A 19,595-nucleotide genomic window follows, 5' to 3' on the forward strand; every position below is an offset into this window, starting at 1 on the left:
GGGACCTCAGCCCCGCACGGACACTGCCAGGTAAGGAGGGCGCAGGCTCTGCCCCTGGCTGTGGATGGCATTAGCTTTATTTTATTCTCATTCTTCTGAACATCATGTAAACGAAAAAAAAATAGAAATCGATAATTGTTTCTTCAACTTTATTACTAAATAAATATTTATTTATTAAGAAATGACTCCATATAAAAATGTGTTCTGAGATCTTGGGATGAAATATGAATCAGCTCATGGTAACTGCATCTTTCCATCCTTTCTTATAGACCCTGAGGAACTTCTGAAGACATGGAATTTCCTAAGCCTGTAAGTTACAGCAATGTCTTCAGATATAGTGATCCTCCACCTGCCACAAGACGAGATTATTACATGCAAATGGTGAGCCCATACAGCAAGACAATGGGGCATTGTGATAGTGGGGCAATGGGGCATTGTGGTAATGGGGCATTGTGATAGTGGGGCAATGGGGCATTGTGGTAATGGGGCATTGTGATACTGGGGCAATGGGGCATTGTGATAATGGGGCACTGTGATAATGGGTCAATGGGGCATTATGATCATGGGGTATTGTGATCATGGGGCAATGGGGTATTGTAATAATGGGGCAATGGGGCATTATGATCATGTGGTATTGTGATCTAGGGGCAATGGGTATTGTAATAATGGGGCAATGGGGCATTGTGATAATGGGGTATTGTGATAATGGGGCAATGTAATAATGGATCAATGGGGCATTGTGATAATGGGTTATTGTAATAATGGGACAATGGGGCATCATAATAATAAGGCATTTTAATAATGGGGCAATGGGACATTTTGATAATGGGGCAATGGGGCATTATGATAATGGGGTATTGTGATAATGGGGCAATGTAATAATGGAACAATGGGGCATTGTGATCATGGATTATTGTAATAATGGGACAATGTGCCATCATCATAAAAATAATAATAATAATAATAATAATAATAATAATAATAATAATAAGGCATTTTAATAATGGAGCAATGGGACATTGTGATAATGGGGCATTGTAATAATGGGGTATTGTGATAATGGGGCATTGTAATAATGGGGTATTGTGATAATGGGGCATTGTAATAATGGGGTATTGTGATAATGGAGCATTGTGATAAAGGGGCAATGGGGCATTATAATAAATAGGCATTCTGATAATGAAGCATTGCAATAATGGGGTATTCTGATAATGGGGCATTATAATAATTGGGCATTGTGATAATGGGCATTGCGCTGTCCTCTGTATCCGAGAAATGTCACCTTATAGAGGAGTCACATTATATTGGATGGTTATTGGTTAGGTGTCTTCTACACCAGGCAGCGGCTGGTGTCTCTGGACCGGGCGACACTGTCAGCTTACACTTTTGTCTTATCTATGGCTAAGGAGCAGATGACCAAGGTACAGGTGACCTTGTAGAAACTGAGCACAAAAAGTCACAGCTGCTGTCAGGTATTTCCCCAGGACAGTGCGGCTGCCAGGTAGATATTGTGTAAGACTGCTGCAACCATAGTAAATTAAGACTGCTGCAACCATAGTAAATTAAGACTGCTGCAACCATAGTAAATTATTATTATTATTATTATTATTATTATTATTATTATTATTATTATTAGTGCTATTATTGTCATATTATGCATATTACAGATGTATTAACATTATCAACAATAATAATAATAATAATAATAATAATAATAATAATAATAAACATTTAAGTCATTGGATAAAGATAACAGATTACTAGATCTGCATTATTACTAATATGCTATATGTAAATGTAACATAATATGTAGAATCTGTCCGATATTATTTACAATACGGAAACAATTGAGAATATAATGTTGCATTACCATATCTCGTATTTAGTCTATACATTATTTCCTTTACATTCTTTTTTTTATTCCTATTTTCTGCCGTTAACTCAGACGCAATACCCGCTGTGGCCGGCAGAGGGCGGTGTGCACCAGGTAAACGCCAGCACCGCTTTTTATATTATCAGCCCGTTAATTCTGAGCAAAGGAAAAAAAAACCCCTATTGATAAAGAAAGCAAAATGTTTTATTACAGTTTATTTTTTTTTTCACTTTTTTTTCTTAATGTTAGATATAGGATAACCACATGCCTACACAATGTGCATTCTACTAGACAGTAATCTGAGCCTCTATATGTCAGTAATGCTGGAATCTATGAGCAGCTCACACATAGGAATTGTTTAGTTGTTACAATTTATTGTAAAATAGGTGTGCAATATGTAGAGATTATTTTATCAATGAATTAAATTATGTATTATTAATATTATTTACAATTGATGGGGGCTTTGGTTGGGAAGTTAAAGGGGATGGGGACAGTCAATAATTATTTTTGGAAAATAATATACATTTGTCATTAATATAATAAACAGCTTCATAGTAGAAACTGTTAATAATATATAAACAGTAAGGTTATTGGTGAAAAATAGCAAACCCTTGTGACATATTGTTTAAATTCATGCAATACATTTAATTAATGTTAATTAATAAATATATTATTTATTTTAATAATCAATATTATTGACTTATGTTCTGAAAATAAACTAATGTGTGAGGTCACCACCCCCAGGAGAGTGTCCACACTCCGAGAGCCATGGGCTGCTGGAGGGGTTGGGGAGGACTGAATCCGAGGAAAGTACTGATCCCGGGGATAATGGATGGCTTGTGCTGGCTATCCTCAGTGACCGGGCTCACTGCCAGGCCGGACCGAACTCTGCGCCCAGAACCCCCGGACCGGGGCCGAACAGCGCCCGATAATCCCACCCGGATTATCACAACCCGATAAGTAGGGCTAATCACTTATACATGACTGACTCCAGGCCAATTAGGGATTGTTCAAAAGCCTTCAGTGAAAAAGTCCAACAGCTCAAAGTATAAAAACAAGCATATAGCAGAAAACACACACACACACACACACACACACACACACACACACACACACACACACACACACACATGTATATATATATATATATATATATATATATATATATATATATATATATATATACTCACACATATAGATTTGCATACGCAGACACACACATACATACAGTGTGTACAAACACATGGATATATATATATATATATATATATATACACACACACATATATATTTATATATATATACATATTGATAAATACACACACACATATATATATATATATATACTCTCACATATGAACATAGACACAGATAAATATACGCACACACACACACACACACACACACATATACACCTTTAGATAAGTATATGTACACATATAGAAAACTTTATATATACACACTCACATATTTTAGGTACACATAGATAAACACGTATAGATAAATATATAGATACACACACATGTAGATAAGTATATGCACAATTATGTTTAGGTGCGTGGGGATATGTTTATATGTGCTTGAGAAAACATATTCTTGTGTGTTTATATACATGTATATATATATATATATATATATATATATATATACACACAGTGTGTATATATATATATACATTCATTCACACACACACACACACACACACACACACACACACACACACACACACACACACATATATACGTATTTGTTCATGTATATATATATATACAGTATACATGTGTGTATATATATATATATATATATATATACACACACACATATATATATATATATATATATATATATACAAACACACACATACATATATATATATATGCAGACACATGCAGCCCCCGTGCCCTCCTTCCTTCACAGTCTGCTCACATTGCACGTTCTCCGGTTGTTGCCGCCGCCGGTATGTGGACGTTCCCCCGACCTCTCTATGAGCTGCGCAGCCTCGGGTCCTGTCACCTTCCTCTTCCCGCGGTGTGGATCTCCCGTGTTTTCCCACAGCTGTAGATGTCTGTGTCTACACTATCTAAATAATATAAAGGGGACACTATCATACCATTGCGCTGTGTAACTGTCCCTCTATTTCTTGAGCAGTGTACCTCTGTCTATGCTATTTCTACACTATTTCCCTGAATGATGGCAGGTGCTGGGGCCTCTGCTCCGGGGGCTCCGGCCTCTTGGGTGGAAATAGCTGATCTCACACTTTTCTATATTGTTATTATTTAGATATTATTTTTTTAATTGTATAATATTGCAATATATATTAGCAATCAGTCCTGTAGAGTCTATGGCCAGTAATGTAATCCTGAGTGCTGGAGTTAGAGATCTGTGGTTTCCCTGAGAGTGTAATGTGGATATAGAGCAGGCTGTACATATTTCTATGTGGATATAGAGCAGGCTGTATATATTTCTATGTGGATATAGAGCAGGCTGTACATATTTCTATGTGGATATAGAGCAGGCTGTATATATTTCTATGTGGATATAGAGCAGGCTGTATATATTTCTATGTGGATATAGAGCAGGCTGTATATATTTCTATGTGGATATAGAGCAGGCTGTATATATTTCTATGTGGATATAGAGCAGGCTGTATATTTGTATATAGTTCTAGATCAGGCTGTATATATTCCTATCTGTGGCTATAGATCAGGCTGTATATAATTTTGTCTGTGGATATAGATCAGGTTGTATAGATTCCTATCTGTGGATATAGATTATTGTGTATATATAATCCTATCTGTGGATACAGATCAGACTGTGTATATTTCAATGTAGATATAGATCAAGCTGTATATATTCCTATTTGTGGATACAGATCAATTGGTATATATTTCAATATGGATATAGATAAGGCTGTATATTTATATGTGGATATAGAGCAGGCTGTATATATTTCTATGTGGATATAGAGCAGGCTGTATATATTTCTATGTGGATATAGAGCAGGCTGTATATATTTCTATGTGGATATAGAGCAGGCTGTATATATTTCTATGTGGATATAGAGCAGGCTGTATATATTTCTATGTGGATATAGAGCAGGCTGTATATATTTCTATGTGGATATAGAGCAGGCTGTATATATTTCTATGTGGATATAGAGCAGGCTGTATATATTTCTATGTGGATATAGAGCAGGCTGTATATATTTCTATGTGGATATAGAGCAGGCTGTATATATTTCTATGTGGATATAGAGCAGGCTGTATATATTTCTATGTGGATATAGAGCAGGCTGTATATATTTCTATGTGGATATAGAGCAGGCTGTATATATTTCTATGTGGATATAGAGCAGGCTGTATATATTTCTATGTGGATATAGAGCAGGCTGTATATATTTCTATGTGGATATAGAGCAGGCTGTATATATTTCTATGTGGATATAGAGCAGGCTGTATATATGTCTGTGGATATAGATCAGACTGCATATAATTCTATCTGTGGATATAGATCAGGCTGCATATTTCTACGTGGATATAGATCAGACTGTATATATTGTATCTGTAAATATAGATCAGACTGTATATATTTCTATATAAGTGGCTGATAGATCAGGCTGTATAGGTTTTATGTGGCTATAGATCAGGCTGTATATAGTTTTACATGTGGCTAATAGATCAGGCTGCATATATTTTTTTATGTGGATATAGATCAGGATGTATATATTTTTATGTAAGTATAGATCAGGCTGTATATAGTTCAATATGTGGCTAATATATCAGGCAGTATATACTTTTTATGTGGATATACCGTAGATCAGTCTGTATATATTTTTGTGGCTATAGATCAGACTGTATATATTTTTATGTCGATATAGATCAAGCTGTATATATTTCTACGTGTGACTAATAGATCAGGCTGTATATTTTTATATGTGGATATACTGTATATCCACTGTATATACTGTATATAATATCTGTGGATATAGATCAGGCTGTATATAGTTTATGTGGATATAAATCAGGCAGTATATGTTTCTATCTGTGGATATAGATCAGGCTCTATATGGGTATAGATGAGGCTGCATACATTTGTATCTGTGGATATAGATCAAGCTGTATATTTATATATGGATATAGATCAGGATGGTTGTATATATCTTATGTGGATATAGATCAGGCTGTATATTTATATATGGATATAGATCAGGTTGGTTGTATATATTCTGATCTGTGGATATAGATCAGGCTGTATATTTCTGTCTGTGGATATAGATCAGGTTGTATATATTCTTATCTGTGGATATAGATCAGGTTGTATATATTCTTATCTGTGGATATAGATCAGGTTGTATATATTCCTATCTGTGGATATAGATCAGGTTGTATATATTCTTATCTGTGGATATAGATCAGGCTGTATATATTCTTATCTGTGGATATAGATCAGGTTGTATATATTCTTATCTGTGGATATAGATCAGGCTGTATATATTCTTATCTGTGGATATAGATCAGGTTGTATATATTCCTATCTGTGGATATAGATCAGGTTGTATATATTCTTATCTGTGGATATAGATCAGGCTGTATATATTCTTATCTGTGGATATAGATCAGGTTGTATATATTCCTATCTGTGGATATAGATCAGGCTGTATATATTCCTATCTGTGGATATAGATCAGGCTGTATATATTCCTATCTGTGGATATAGATCAGGCTGTATATATTCCTATCTGTGGATATAGATCAGGTTGTATATATTCCTATCTGTGGATATAGATCAGGCTGTATATATTCCTATCTGTGGATATAGATCAGGCTGTATATATTCCTATCTGTGGATATAGATCAGGCTGTATATATTCTTATCTGTGGATATAGATCAGGCTGTATATATTCCTATCTGTGGATATAGATCAGGTTGTATATATTCCTATCTGTGGATATAGATCAGGTTGTATATATTCCTATCTGTGGATATAGATCAGGTTGTATATATTCTTATCTGTGGATATAGATCAGGCTGTATATTTCTGTCTGTGGATATAGATCAGGCTGTATATATTCCTATCTGTGGATATAGATCAGGCTGTATATATTCTTATCTGTGGATATAGATCAGGTTGTATATATTCCTATCTGTGGATATAGATCAGGTTGTATATATTCCTATCTGTAGATATAGATCAGGCTGTATATATTCCTATCTGTGGATATAGATCAGGTTGTATATATTCCTATCTGTGGATATAGATCAGGCTGTATATATTCCTATCTGTGGATATAGATCAGGTTGTATATATTCCTATCTGTGGATATAGATCAGGCTGTATATATTCCTATCTGTAGATATAGATCAGGTTGTATATATTTCTATGTGGATACAGGCTGCAGACAATACATTGTGTACTTTCTACACATCCAGTCCTATCCTCCTGAGGGAGCCGCATTTCTCCCTCAGCTCCTGGGTGTTACAGTACCGGAGACAATAGGGAGAATGGAAGATGTTCTTTTATGAACTAAAAAAAAATAATATTGTCATAACTTGCTGCCTGTACAGTAATTATTGTCTGGGGGTTGTGCTGCTCATTTCTAAACGATATCATATTATCAATATTCTGTGCACAGGCTGCGGGAGAATAGCGCCCTGTGCACACTGCTGGGATACTTGTTGAAAAATTCATACTAAAACCGCAGATATCACAGGCGACTCGGTAAAGATGGACAGGAAGGTTTTTTTTTTTAACTTTGTCATAATAATAATGCGACTTTTTTTATTTATTGCCTGTGATGTCCTACCTCACTGTCAGAACAGGAATAGTTGGAAAAAAACGCGTAGAATAAAATAAAGGATGGGAGAACCGCGAGAGAATGCAAATTGCGAAAAACCACACTAGGTAAATATTAGCGACTTTGAGAAAATCCTGATAAATTCGCTGGAAATTTCACCATTAGTGTCTGTCATTTTTCACTGGTGGGTTCAGTTCTTACTGGTGGGTGCAGAAATGTCCCTTTATACTGGTGGGCGCTGGTCTCAGTGGTGGGTGCTGGTCTCACTGTTGGGTGCAGATGACACTTGTGGGTGCAGGTCACACGTGAGTGCAGATCACACTGGTGGGTGCAGACCTCACTGGTGAGTATCCCACTGGTGATGGGTCACACTGGTGTATCACACTGGTGAGGATAACACTGGTGGGTGCTGGTTCCACTGGTGGGTGCTGGTCTCACTGGTTGGTACATGTCTCACTGGTGGATGCAGGTTTCATGATGGTGCTGGTCTCACTAGTGATTGCAGTCCTCACTGGTTGCTGCAAGTCTCACTGGTGGGTGCAGTCCTCAGTGGTGTGTGCAGGTCTCACTGGTGGGTGCAGGTCTCACTGGTGAGTGCAGTCCTCACTGGTGGGTGCAGGTCTCACTGGTGGGTGCAGGTCTCACTGGTGAGTGCAGTCCTCACTGGTGGGTGCAGGTCTCACTGGTGGGTGCAGGTCTCACTGGTGAGTGCAGTCCTCACTGGTGGGTGCAGGTCTCACTGGTGGGTGCAGGTCTCACTGGTGGCTGCAGTCCTCACTGGTGGGTGCAGGTCTCACTGGTGGGGGCAGGTCTCACTGGTGGGGGCAGGTCTCACTGGTGGGTGCAGTCCTCACTGGTGGGTGCAGGTCTCACTGGTGGGTGCAGGTCTCACTGGTGAGTGCAGTCCTCACTGGTGGGTGCAGGTCTCACTGGTGGGTGCAGGTCTCACTGGTGAGTGCAGTCCTCACTGGTGGGTGCAGGTCTCACTGGTGGGTGCAGGTCTCACTGGTGGCTGCAGTCCTCACTGGTGGGTGCAGGTCTCACTGGTGGGGGCAGGTCTCACTGGTGGGTGCAGTCCTCACTGGTGGGTGCAGTCCTCACTGGTGTGTGCAGGTCTCACTGGTGTGTGCAGGTCTCACTGGTGTGTGCAGGTCTCACTGGTGGCTGCAGTCCTCACTGGTGTGTGCAGGTCTCACTGGTGGCTGCAGTCCTCACTGGTGAGTGTAGTCCTCACTGGTTTGTGCAGGTCTCACTGGTGTGTGCAGGTCTCACTGGTGGGTGCAGTCCTCACTGGTGGGTGTAGGTCTCACTGGTGGGTGTAGGTCTCACTGGTGGGTGCAGTCCTCAGTGGTGTGTGCAGTCCTCACTGGTGGGTGTAGTCCTCAGTGGTGGGTGCTGGTCTCACTGGTGGGTGCAGGTCTCACTGGTGGGTGCAGTCCTCAGTGGTGGGTGCAGTCCTCAGTGGTGGGTGCTGGTCTCACTGGTGGGTGCAGTCCTCACTGGTGGGTGCAGTCCTCACTGGTGGGTGCTGGTCTCACTGGTGCGTGCAAGTCTGACTGGTGGGTCCAGTCCTCACTGGTGGGTACAGGTCTCACTGGTGGGTGCAGGTCTCACTGGTGTGTGCAATCCTCCCTGGTGGGTGCAGGTCTCACTTCTGAGAGCAGGAATGTCCCTTCTCAATAATCCTTTCATTACTATATGATTTTCCAGCAATATTTTTCCACTGACTCCCACTATCCCGGGCAGGAGGATGATGGGAGAACTGGGACATTATATGCAGGTCAGAAAGAGGCAAAAAGGGATATATTCTACAACATAAACTCTGCACTTAATGGTGTAATGTGTGGCTAGATTGTGAATGCGGAACATTTCTCAACGTCCCTAAATTAAGACAAAAAATAAACAAAATAAGTAAAGTGAACTGAGAAATTCTAGAATATTTTACTAAATAAATGGTGAATTATTAAAAAAAACAAAAAAAAACCCCTGCAAGTTATTAGCCCACATTATCTGAGATGCGAATCTGAAAAATTAGGAATATTGATTCTGGAAATTATTCTCCGGGAATTGGGATACAAAGAATGTGAAGTCCGGGGAATTGTCACCAGAGATGAGGGAATGTTAGGAAAAGCAAGAAGTGATGAGGAAGAGTTGGGAGGAAGGAGACGAGAGTGTGGACAGGCTTGTAGGATTTATAATCGCATTATATAAAGGTCTGAACACAGCCGAATTATCTCAGGAGCAGAACTCACCCCACGGAAAAGCAGGACATGGGCTGAGAATTAACAAAAGCAAAAAGCCAGGCTTGGTATAGGACAGAGTTACTTCTATTATCAGGCATTTTCTAACAGGTCATTATAAGTTAGATATCAAGAAAACAAAATAATTCCTACCTGCCGCACTGCTGTTCAGATATGTCACCAACCTGCACCTCCATCCAGAAAACCATATCCAAACCAGAGAGACAGTGTGTGGCACCAGCACCATAACTCATCATCACAATCCACAATTACCTACACTACAAAAGTTTTTTTTAAAAGTGAGTTTAAATATTTTTTATTTATATTTATTATAGCTGTCTGGTTACTAAATTATTGCAGGTTAAGAAATAAGAAACAAGGAAAAAAAATATATCCACCTTCTGCATGATGATGATGGAAATAATAATAATAATAATAATAATAATAACTTCTGCACGATGATGGAAATATTATGATTATTATTATTAGTAATAATACCAACTTTTGCATGATGATGATGATTATAGAAATTATAATAATAATAATAATAACAACTACTGCATGATGATGAGGATGGTAACAAAGATAATAATAATAATAATAATAATAATAATAATAATACCAACTTTTTCATGATGATGATGGTGGTGATGATGATGATAAAAATGAAAAAATAAAACCAACGTCTGCATGATGATGATGATGGTGGTGATAATAATAATAATAATAATAATAATAATAATAATACCAACTTTTGCATGATGATGATGAAGATGGTGGTTATGATGATGATAGTAGTAATAATAATAATAATAATAATAATAATAACAACAACTAATACCAACTTCTGCATGATGATGATGAAGATGATGGTAGTGGTGGTGATGGTAATAATAATAATACTACCAACTTTTGTATGATGATGATGATGATGGTAATAATACTAACAATACTACTAATAATAACACTAATAATAATGAAAACTAATACCAACTTCTGCATGATGATGATGATGATGTTGATGATGATGATGGTGGTGATGGTAATAATAATAATACGAAAATAATACCAACTTCTGCATAATGATGATGATGATGATGATGGTGATGATAATGTTAATAATAATAATAATAAAAAAAATAATTCCAACTTCTGCATGATGATGATGTCGATGGTAGAAATAATAATAATAATAATAATAATAATAATAATAATATATAATACCAACTTCTGCATGATGATGATGATGGTATTATTATTATTATCAACTTATACATGATAATATTATTATTAATAATAATAACAATAATATTAATAATAATACCCACATTATGTGGATGATATTATTTAATAATAATAATAATAATAATAATAATAATAATAATAATAATAATAATAATAATAGCATCCTCATAATGTGGGTAATAATAATAATAATAATAATAATAATAATAATAATAATTGAACAGAAAACTCCTATAATATATATTTGTGTGTGTAAATAAAAGGAAAAGAGGGAAACTTATTTTCCCTTCCAGTATTCCATTGCTGTTGCTTCAGGTTTGTAGATTATGTTGCTGTATTGGCAAGATAAATGATTTTGTACTTTTTAGGCTAAAGTCACACATTTTACATGAGGCTTAATTTTTTTTTCTTTGCTGAATTATTTTAATTATTTTAATTTTGAGGAAAAAAAAGACAGCTGATGCATAACATTTCCTGAGTTGCAGAGGTTTTTGGGGCAGTGGTTGTGTTTTTGGAGGCTGCTGTGCCTCTCCTGAGTGGTCAGACGTGCTCGTGGTGACTTGTGCTGGGAGTTGGTTGCGGATTTTACAATCCACAGAGGGCTTTTTTTTGTTGGATTTTTCCTAATGAAACTTGCAGCGGTGAACACCATAATGATACTTGTTAGTCAGAGTACTGCTCTAAAGAACATGGCCAGTGGAGTAATAAGGATGGAGCTGGTCTCCAACTGCCTGCTGTGCTCAGTGCAAGGTCTGACCCTACCTAGGGCCTGGTGGCCATCAATGGACGCTGATTTCACACTATAGTTTTTATTTTGCACTAGTTTTTATAAGGAAACACCAGGAGTGGAAAACACAAAGAAAAACTGTAATGGAAATAGGAAATATTTACATTTCCTATGTTTTTTTTTTTTTTATTTAGTCAATTTTTTTTTTTTTAATTTTTTTTGTGAGGCATACACTGCTGCCCAAAACAACATTTTTTTTTCAATGATTATTAAATATTTATATAGCTGTGTGAATTTGCCCTGTCCTCACACATCACTATAAGGTTTTTATTTTCACACTATTTATTATTATTATTATTATTATTATTATTATTATTTTATTTATTGTTTTACTTAAAAAAAAAACAAAAAACTTTAAAATTTTGGCGCTTTGTTTTTTCCTTCGTTTTTTTTTGTGTGTGACACTTTTATCTCTTATAAATTCTGCCTACAATTTTCCAGCATTTTTTAATCTTTTTTTTTTTTATTATAAATCACATTATTTTTAATGTATTTTTTTTGTAATCTAAGAAGATAAGACATATTAACAGGTGCATTTTTTTTTTTATTATTTTATTCAGGGACAAAGAAAACAATAGAGAAAAGTGCTACAAACTGGCTATAAAATCACATAAAAAAAAAATGGCCACAAAAAAAGCTATGTGCGAATGTCCCAGCAGGTGCATTACGGCATTGCTGGCCTTTATTTGAAGGGAGGGGGGCTGAAATGTATAAAGAAACACGGATTCTAGAATACAGAATGGAGGACGATAAGAAATGGCTGTAGTTTTGCATTTCTGCGAGTCTCCTGTCACTATTTTATTGGCTTTGTGTTGATTATCTGCTTCCATTTATTGTCTTGATTTTTTTTCCACTGTATTTATTTTATTTTTTTCCTCCTTATTTTTTTCATCATATATAAGACACAAATAATGATCCGTAATACGGATGTCATTAATCACACAGACCTTTTTTTTAGGGCTGTTCACTGAAGTAGGCAAACTAGATGAGAAAACTCTACATGTCAATTTTCGGAGTTTCCCACTAAGGCCTTGCTAGTTTTTTTCTCCTATGAGAAAAAAAAAGCAATTTTAATTAATATGCCGGCTCATATTCTCATCCGTTTTTTTGGTAAAAATATCACTATATCATGAGTTTTTCTAAAAAAAGAAAAAAAATATTAAATTTTTTTTTTAGCGGCTCATCTGAAAAAAACAGACATTAGATAGTAATTTCAATGCCATCACTAATCCGAAAACAGGATAAAAACAAACACCTTTCTGCTTTTTTAGCGATATATCGGCCCGAGAAATAAAAAAAAGCATGGAAACAAATGCCCATGAATTGTAAAGAATACGTGTTCCATTTATGAAAAACACAGATCAGAAATGAGGCTCAAAATTCACCCCATATTGTGAAAAAAACCCCCTAAATTGACAAATTTTATTAGGGGTCACATTAGTATTTTTTTTCTTATATTTGTTTTTTTAATTTGGATTTGTTTAAGTTTTTCAATAACTTTCTCTTTTTAATCCAGTTTTTGTGGGGACACAAAAAAACTTACATTTTTTTCTTTTGTCTTTTTTTTTTAGCCAAAAATAAATAGTTTACATTTATATATAAACTTTTTTTTTGGGCTAATGAATTAAAAAAAAAAAAAGTATTTATGTATATATATATATATTATATATATATATATACACTATTTTTTGGAGGGCTTAAAATGGACAAAAAAATAAGTATTTATGTATATATATATATATATATATATATATATATATATATGTATATATATATATTTTTTTATATATATATAAAAAAATACACACTTATATATATATATATATATATATATATCTGTATAAAAAAAAAACATAGGAGTGTGGATATTGTTTTTTGGACCCAGTAAAGGCAAACAGGAAGGAAATGGGCGGCTAAAGAAAACCTATTTGTAACAGTAATCCCTTCTTGTCCAAAAAGTTTGTGCCTGTCAAAAGGAATGGAGAGCCTTTGTGTTTTTGGCACAATAAAGTCACATGCAGTGTTTCCCAGTCCTGTGCGGGGTTGTTCCTACTGGTTTCAATGCATTCATAGACGTGGGGCTACTGGTTGCCAGATATACGCTCTAGGTCCATCATTTCCATGCAAACTATTTTTAGAAAAGGAGAAAACTTATTCTGTTGCCTGAAAAATGGGACCAATTCCCTTAATAACTTCTTACAGAAATGACACCATCAGCTGCAGATTGGAACATTTTGCACCCGTTTGGTTCACGTTTTCCTTCTATTTTATGTGGGTTATTTTTTTATTTTTATTTTTTTTTTCTTTTTTTTGCAGTTTATAAAACATTTATTAAAGAGTATAATAACATTGCTCTGGTCAAAATATTTATTAAAGAGTTTAATAATCATTCTCTGATCACGGAGTTATTTGTAAACAATTTTCTTTTATTAGTAAACAAATAATAAAAATCATCACATCATTTCAAAATGTGCAAGATATAATACAGTTAGTATTGTGTTAATAATCGCAATGTATCCATAAAAATTGGAGCAAGTAAAATATATCTTCATACCGTGTAAGCCAGTATACAGATTTTTTTTGGTTTAAATTTAAGAGTCCTCAGTGGTTAATACCTTTTAAAAGCTGACTGAAAAGATATTAATAAATACCAAGGTTTCCACTATTTGTGTCTCTTCTTCAGACTCAGTAGTAAGCCTGATGAAGAGACCTGAGAAGTGGAAACCTTGGTCTTTATTACCATATTTTCCATTAGAGGTATCAACCATTGAGGACTCTCAATTTTCTTTTTTCTAATTGGATGTAATACTGATGTTCCATAAGGTATCTGATTTGGTGCACACCATAGACTTGAGGCGAGTCTCATCCGACATACTTACATGATGCGATTGATTTCACACGGACACTTGGTACCGTGTTGAAAACTGTTATCTTACCGGCTGTATTGAGTCACCTTGGTCTAATTTTTTTCTTGTGCAGCATGTGTCCACACAATACGATCACCCTATACCGATTGCTGTTTATCACATAAGGCTTCTATCAATATTTTTTTCACCGGAAGAACATGTACCGATAATAATCTAGGGGTTGCTCACATGTCTGTATTTTTGGGAACCGTGTGTCCATGAAAAAAAAAATACTAAGGTATGTCTGTTTTTGATCGGAGTGATAGATAAAAATTACCCATACAAGTCTATGGGTCTGTGAAAATCATGAGCAACACTCGGAAGGCGTCAGTGTACAGTCCATCAATAATTTTCTAATGTGTGATGATTTGCAATTTATTTATTGTGCGATATGAGAAAATGATCAATGAAACACTGAGGGTAAAAAATAACACGCTGACCAAACACGGATAAAAATCAAATGGTAAAAAGTAACATACTGACCAGACACTGAAAAAATACTGAGGGTAAAAAGTAACATACTGACCAAACACTAACGGTAAAAAGTAACATCCGACCAAATACTGATAAAAATTGAATGGTAAAAAGTAACATACTGACCAGACACTGATGAAACACTGAGGACAAGAGGTAACACACTGACCAAACACTGATAAAAATCAAATGGTAAAAAGTAACATACTGACCAGACACTGAAAAAATACTGAGGGTAAAAAGTAACATACTGACCAAACACTAATGGTAAAAAGTAACATCCAACCAAATACTGATAAAAATTGAATGGTAAAAAGTAACATACTGACCAAACACTGATGAAACACTGAGGGCAAGAGGTAACACACTGACCAAACACTGATAAAAATCAAATGGTAAAAAGTAACATACTGACCAGACACTGATAAAATACTTAGGGTAAAAAGTAACGGACACTGATAAAATACTGAGGGTTAAAAGTAACATACCCAACAGTGATAAAAATCAAATAATAAAAAGTAACATACTGACCAAACACTGATAGAAATCGAATGGTAAAAAGTTATAAACTGATCAAACACTGATGAAACACTGAGGGTAAAAAGTAACATCCGACCAAACACTGATAAAAACCAAATGGTAAAATGAAATGCTTTGACCAAATACTGATGAAACACTGAGGGTAAAAAATAACACACTGACCAAACACTGATGAAGATCGAATAGTAAAAAAATAACACACTGACCAAACACTGATGAAGATCGAATAGTAAAAAAATAACACACTGACCAAACACTGATGAAGATCGAATAGTAAAAAAATAACACACTGACCAAACACTGATAAAGATCGAATAGTAAATATAAATAACACACTGACCAAACACTGATGAAAATCGCATAGTAAAAAAATAACACACTGACCAAACATTGATGAAGATCGAATAGTAAATATAAATAACACACTGACCAAATACTGATGAAGATCGAATAGTAAATATAAATAACACACTGACCAAATACTGATGAAAATCGCATAGTAAATATAAATAACACACTGACCAAATACTGATGAAAATCGCATAGTAAATATAAATAACACACTGACCAAACACTGATGAAGATCGAATAGTAAATATAAATAACACACTGACCAAACACTGATAAAGATCGAATAGTAAATATAAATAACACACTGACCAAACACTGATAAAGATCGAATAGTAAATATAAATAACACACTGACCAAACACTGATGAAAATCGCATAGTAAAAAAATAATATACTGATGAAACACTGATGAACATAAAATAGTAAAAAGTAACATCCGACCAAATACTGATGAAACACTGAGGGTAAAAAATAACACACTGACCAAACACTGATGAAGATCGAATAGTAAAAAAATAACACACTGACCAAACATTGATGAAGATCGAATAGTAAATATAAATAACACACTGACCAAATACTGATGAAGATCGAATAGTAAATATAAATAACACACTGACCAAATACTGATGAAAATCGCATAGTAAATATAAATAACACACTGACCAAACACTGATGAAGATCGAATAGTAAATATAAATAACACACTGACCAAATACTGATGAAAATCGCATAGTAAATATAAATAACACACTGACCAAACACTGATAAAGATCGAATAGTAAATATAAATAACACACTGACCAAACACTGATGAAAATCGCATAGTAAAAAAATAATATACTGATGAAACACTGGTGAACATAAAATAGTAAAAAGTAACATCCGACCAAATACTGATGAATCACTGAGGCTAAAAAGTAACACATCCGACCAAACACTGATGAAAGTCGAATAGTAAAAATAACAAACTGAAAAAATACTGGTAAAAATCAAATGGTATGAAGTAACATAGTGACCACACACTGATGAAAATTGAATAGTAAAAAGTAGTGTTGAGCGAGTAGTTGACTATTTGTACTTGCTATGCTGTTAGTGAGTCCTGTCCGCTACTCACATATTCGTTACGAGTATCAGACGCAATGTAAGTCAATGGGAAATTCTCGCTAAGTAGCGAGTAACCAGAAAACCGTAGTTTTCATGCGAGTAGTGAATAGTATGGCTTTCAGGTTATTCGCTACGTAGAGAGCATTTCCCATTGACTTACATTGCGCCCGCTACTCGTAAGGAATATGCGAGTAGCGGACAGTACTCACTAACAGCATAGCAAGTGCGAATAGTCAACTACTCGCTCAACACTAGTAAAAAGTAATAAACTGACCAAACACTGATGAAACACTGAGGATAAAAAGTAACATACTGACCAAACACTGATAACAATCTCACCCAGGATTCAGAGGAAACTCAGACTTTTTTTTTTGCATTCCAGAAAAAAGACTTATGTCTGACTTAAGCCTAACATGCACTAATACACTGTACCTTGTATTGTGTGCAGATGTAAAGCCAATTTTACTGAATATAATATTTTAAAATAATGAGAGGTTACAGGATTCTGAAGTATCCTTGGCAAATGTTTACCCAATAAAGTCTTAGGCCACCATGGTATATGGTGTAGTCATTTTTCTGATGCATACTTTGACAGTACATTGCAATTGAATCTTCCATATTATGACTTCCGCACATTTACTCTACAGATTTTTTTTTATTTATAGAATATTACATTCATATTGATAGGATGCAAACGTGCAAAAAAATTAGTTTGTGCCAGGATCTATTTTTTTGGGCCATTTTGTAATTTCCTTTTATCTGTTTAGAATTTTGGTGTTCTTTAAGGGTATGTTCACACACGCAGGAAATGTGTTGAAGATATGTCTACTAAGTGCCTAAATAGGGTTTTCAGAAGAAATTACACACACGCATATGCTTATTTTTTCCTTGAACATTTGGTGCAGACATAAATCTGCAGAATGTTGATTCTGTCACTGTTTTTGTTGCAGATTTTACCCATATTAATGCATGAGGAAAAATCTGCATAAAAAACGCATGTAATAAATGCATCAAAAACGCATAAAAAATGCAACAAAAATGCGGTAAAAACGCATAAAAAATACCACAAAAATGCATGTAATAAATGCATCAAAAATGCATAAAAAAATGCAACAAAAATGCATCAAAAATGCATAAAAAATGCAACAAAAATGCGGCAAAAACACATATTTTTCCTGCCAAGAGATGCAGAAATGGTGCAGAAATATCTGCATCAAATCCTTAATGGGCACACATACCCTAAGGTCACAAAGAAACATTATGGGGAAAAGTGGTAATCCCAAATAAACAAAAACCAAACATTAAACCTAGAACTTAATACATTTATTTGTTTATTTTGATAAAAGTCCACGGACCCAAAAAATGCTACAAAAATGTCAAGCCCAAACATGATGTATAAATGTACAATAGGTTACGGAAAAAAATTAAATTGTTTGTTTTTGTTTGTAAATAAATAAACAAATGTTCCAAGCAATGCAGCAATGAAAATGCAGCAAAATGATGTGTGTGCAACTAAGGGTTTTGGGGGGAGGAGTGCGGGTAGAATGGGTGGGTCCTGTAACAAAAATCCATACCTGACTGAGCCGATACATTTTCCTACAAAACTGAGACATATGTGCATCAAATTAACTAAATCTGCCACAACGATATTTTGTTCTACTAAAAACTGAATATTTTCTGCTGTAACTGTCCGATTCATTTGGATCATAAACAAGAAGAAGAAAAGTAAAAAAAAACAAAACAAAAAAGAAAAGACCACAAGGAAAAATAAAAAAAACACCCAAAATGGAGTGATAATATATATCACTCCATATTAGAGTGATATATATATTATCACATATATATTATATATTATCACATATAGCCTTCCATACAGAGTATGTAATTTTATTATATAAAAGTATCAGGCAAAAGATGCAATATTTATGTATTTATTTATTTATTTAGTCTGGAATGTTACAAACAATTGATATCGAATCTCATCCATGTCATCTATCTGTAAAACAATTCCATCAGATGTTTGATTTTTACCGTCATTTTTGAAAAAAAAAAACCATTGGCTTGAAATAAATTCCTAGAAATTAAACAGTGACTGTTAGATCGTTAGATCAATTTCAGTCCAACAGATATAGTCACGGTCCTGAGTCTCTGCCATGCCGAATGATTATTTAGAAAATAAGAAAGGATAGAGATAGTGTCCAGCATTGTAACTATGCCTATGGCAGATGAATGTATACAAAATTGTGTTAATCCAGAAAATCAGAGGATTTTCATCTG

At 35.0% G+C, this 19,595-nt stretch overlaps 1 long non-coding RNA gene across 1 annotated transcript in view; it reads left to right on the top strand.

Annotated features, from left to right (window-relative positions):
• Positions 1-19,595, top strand: part of LOC142257842 (uncharacterized) — a 119,077-nt gene continuing 99,482 nt past the window's right edge. The window contains exons 1-2 of the long non-coding RNA XR_012727663.1: positions 1-30; positions 270-381. This is a non-coding gene — a long non-coding RNA (uncharacterized LOC142257842). The remainder of the gene's footprint in view (positions 31-269; positions 382-19,595) is intronic.

The sequence above is a fragment of the Anomaloglossus baeobatrachus genome, chromosome 12 (genome assembly GCF_048569485.1).
Source record: "Anomaloglossus baeobatrachus isolate aAnoBae1 chromosome 12, aAnoBae1.hap1, whole genome shotgun sequence".
Taxonomy (NCBI): Eukaryota; Metazoa; Chordata; class Amphibia; order Anura; family Aromobatidae; genus Anomaloglossus; species Anomaloglossus baeobatrachus.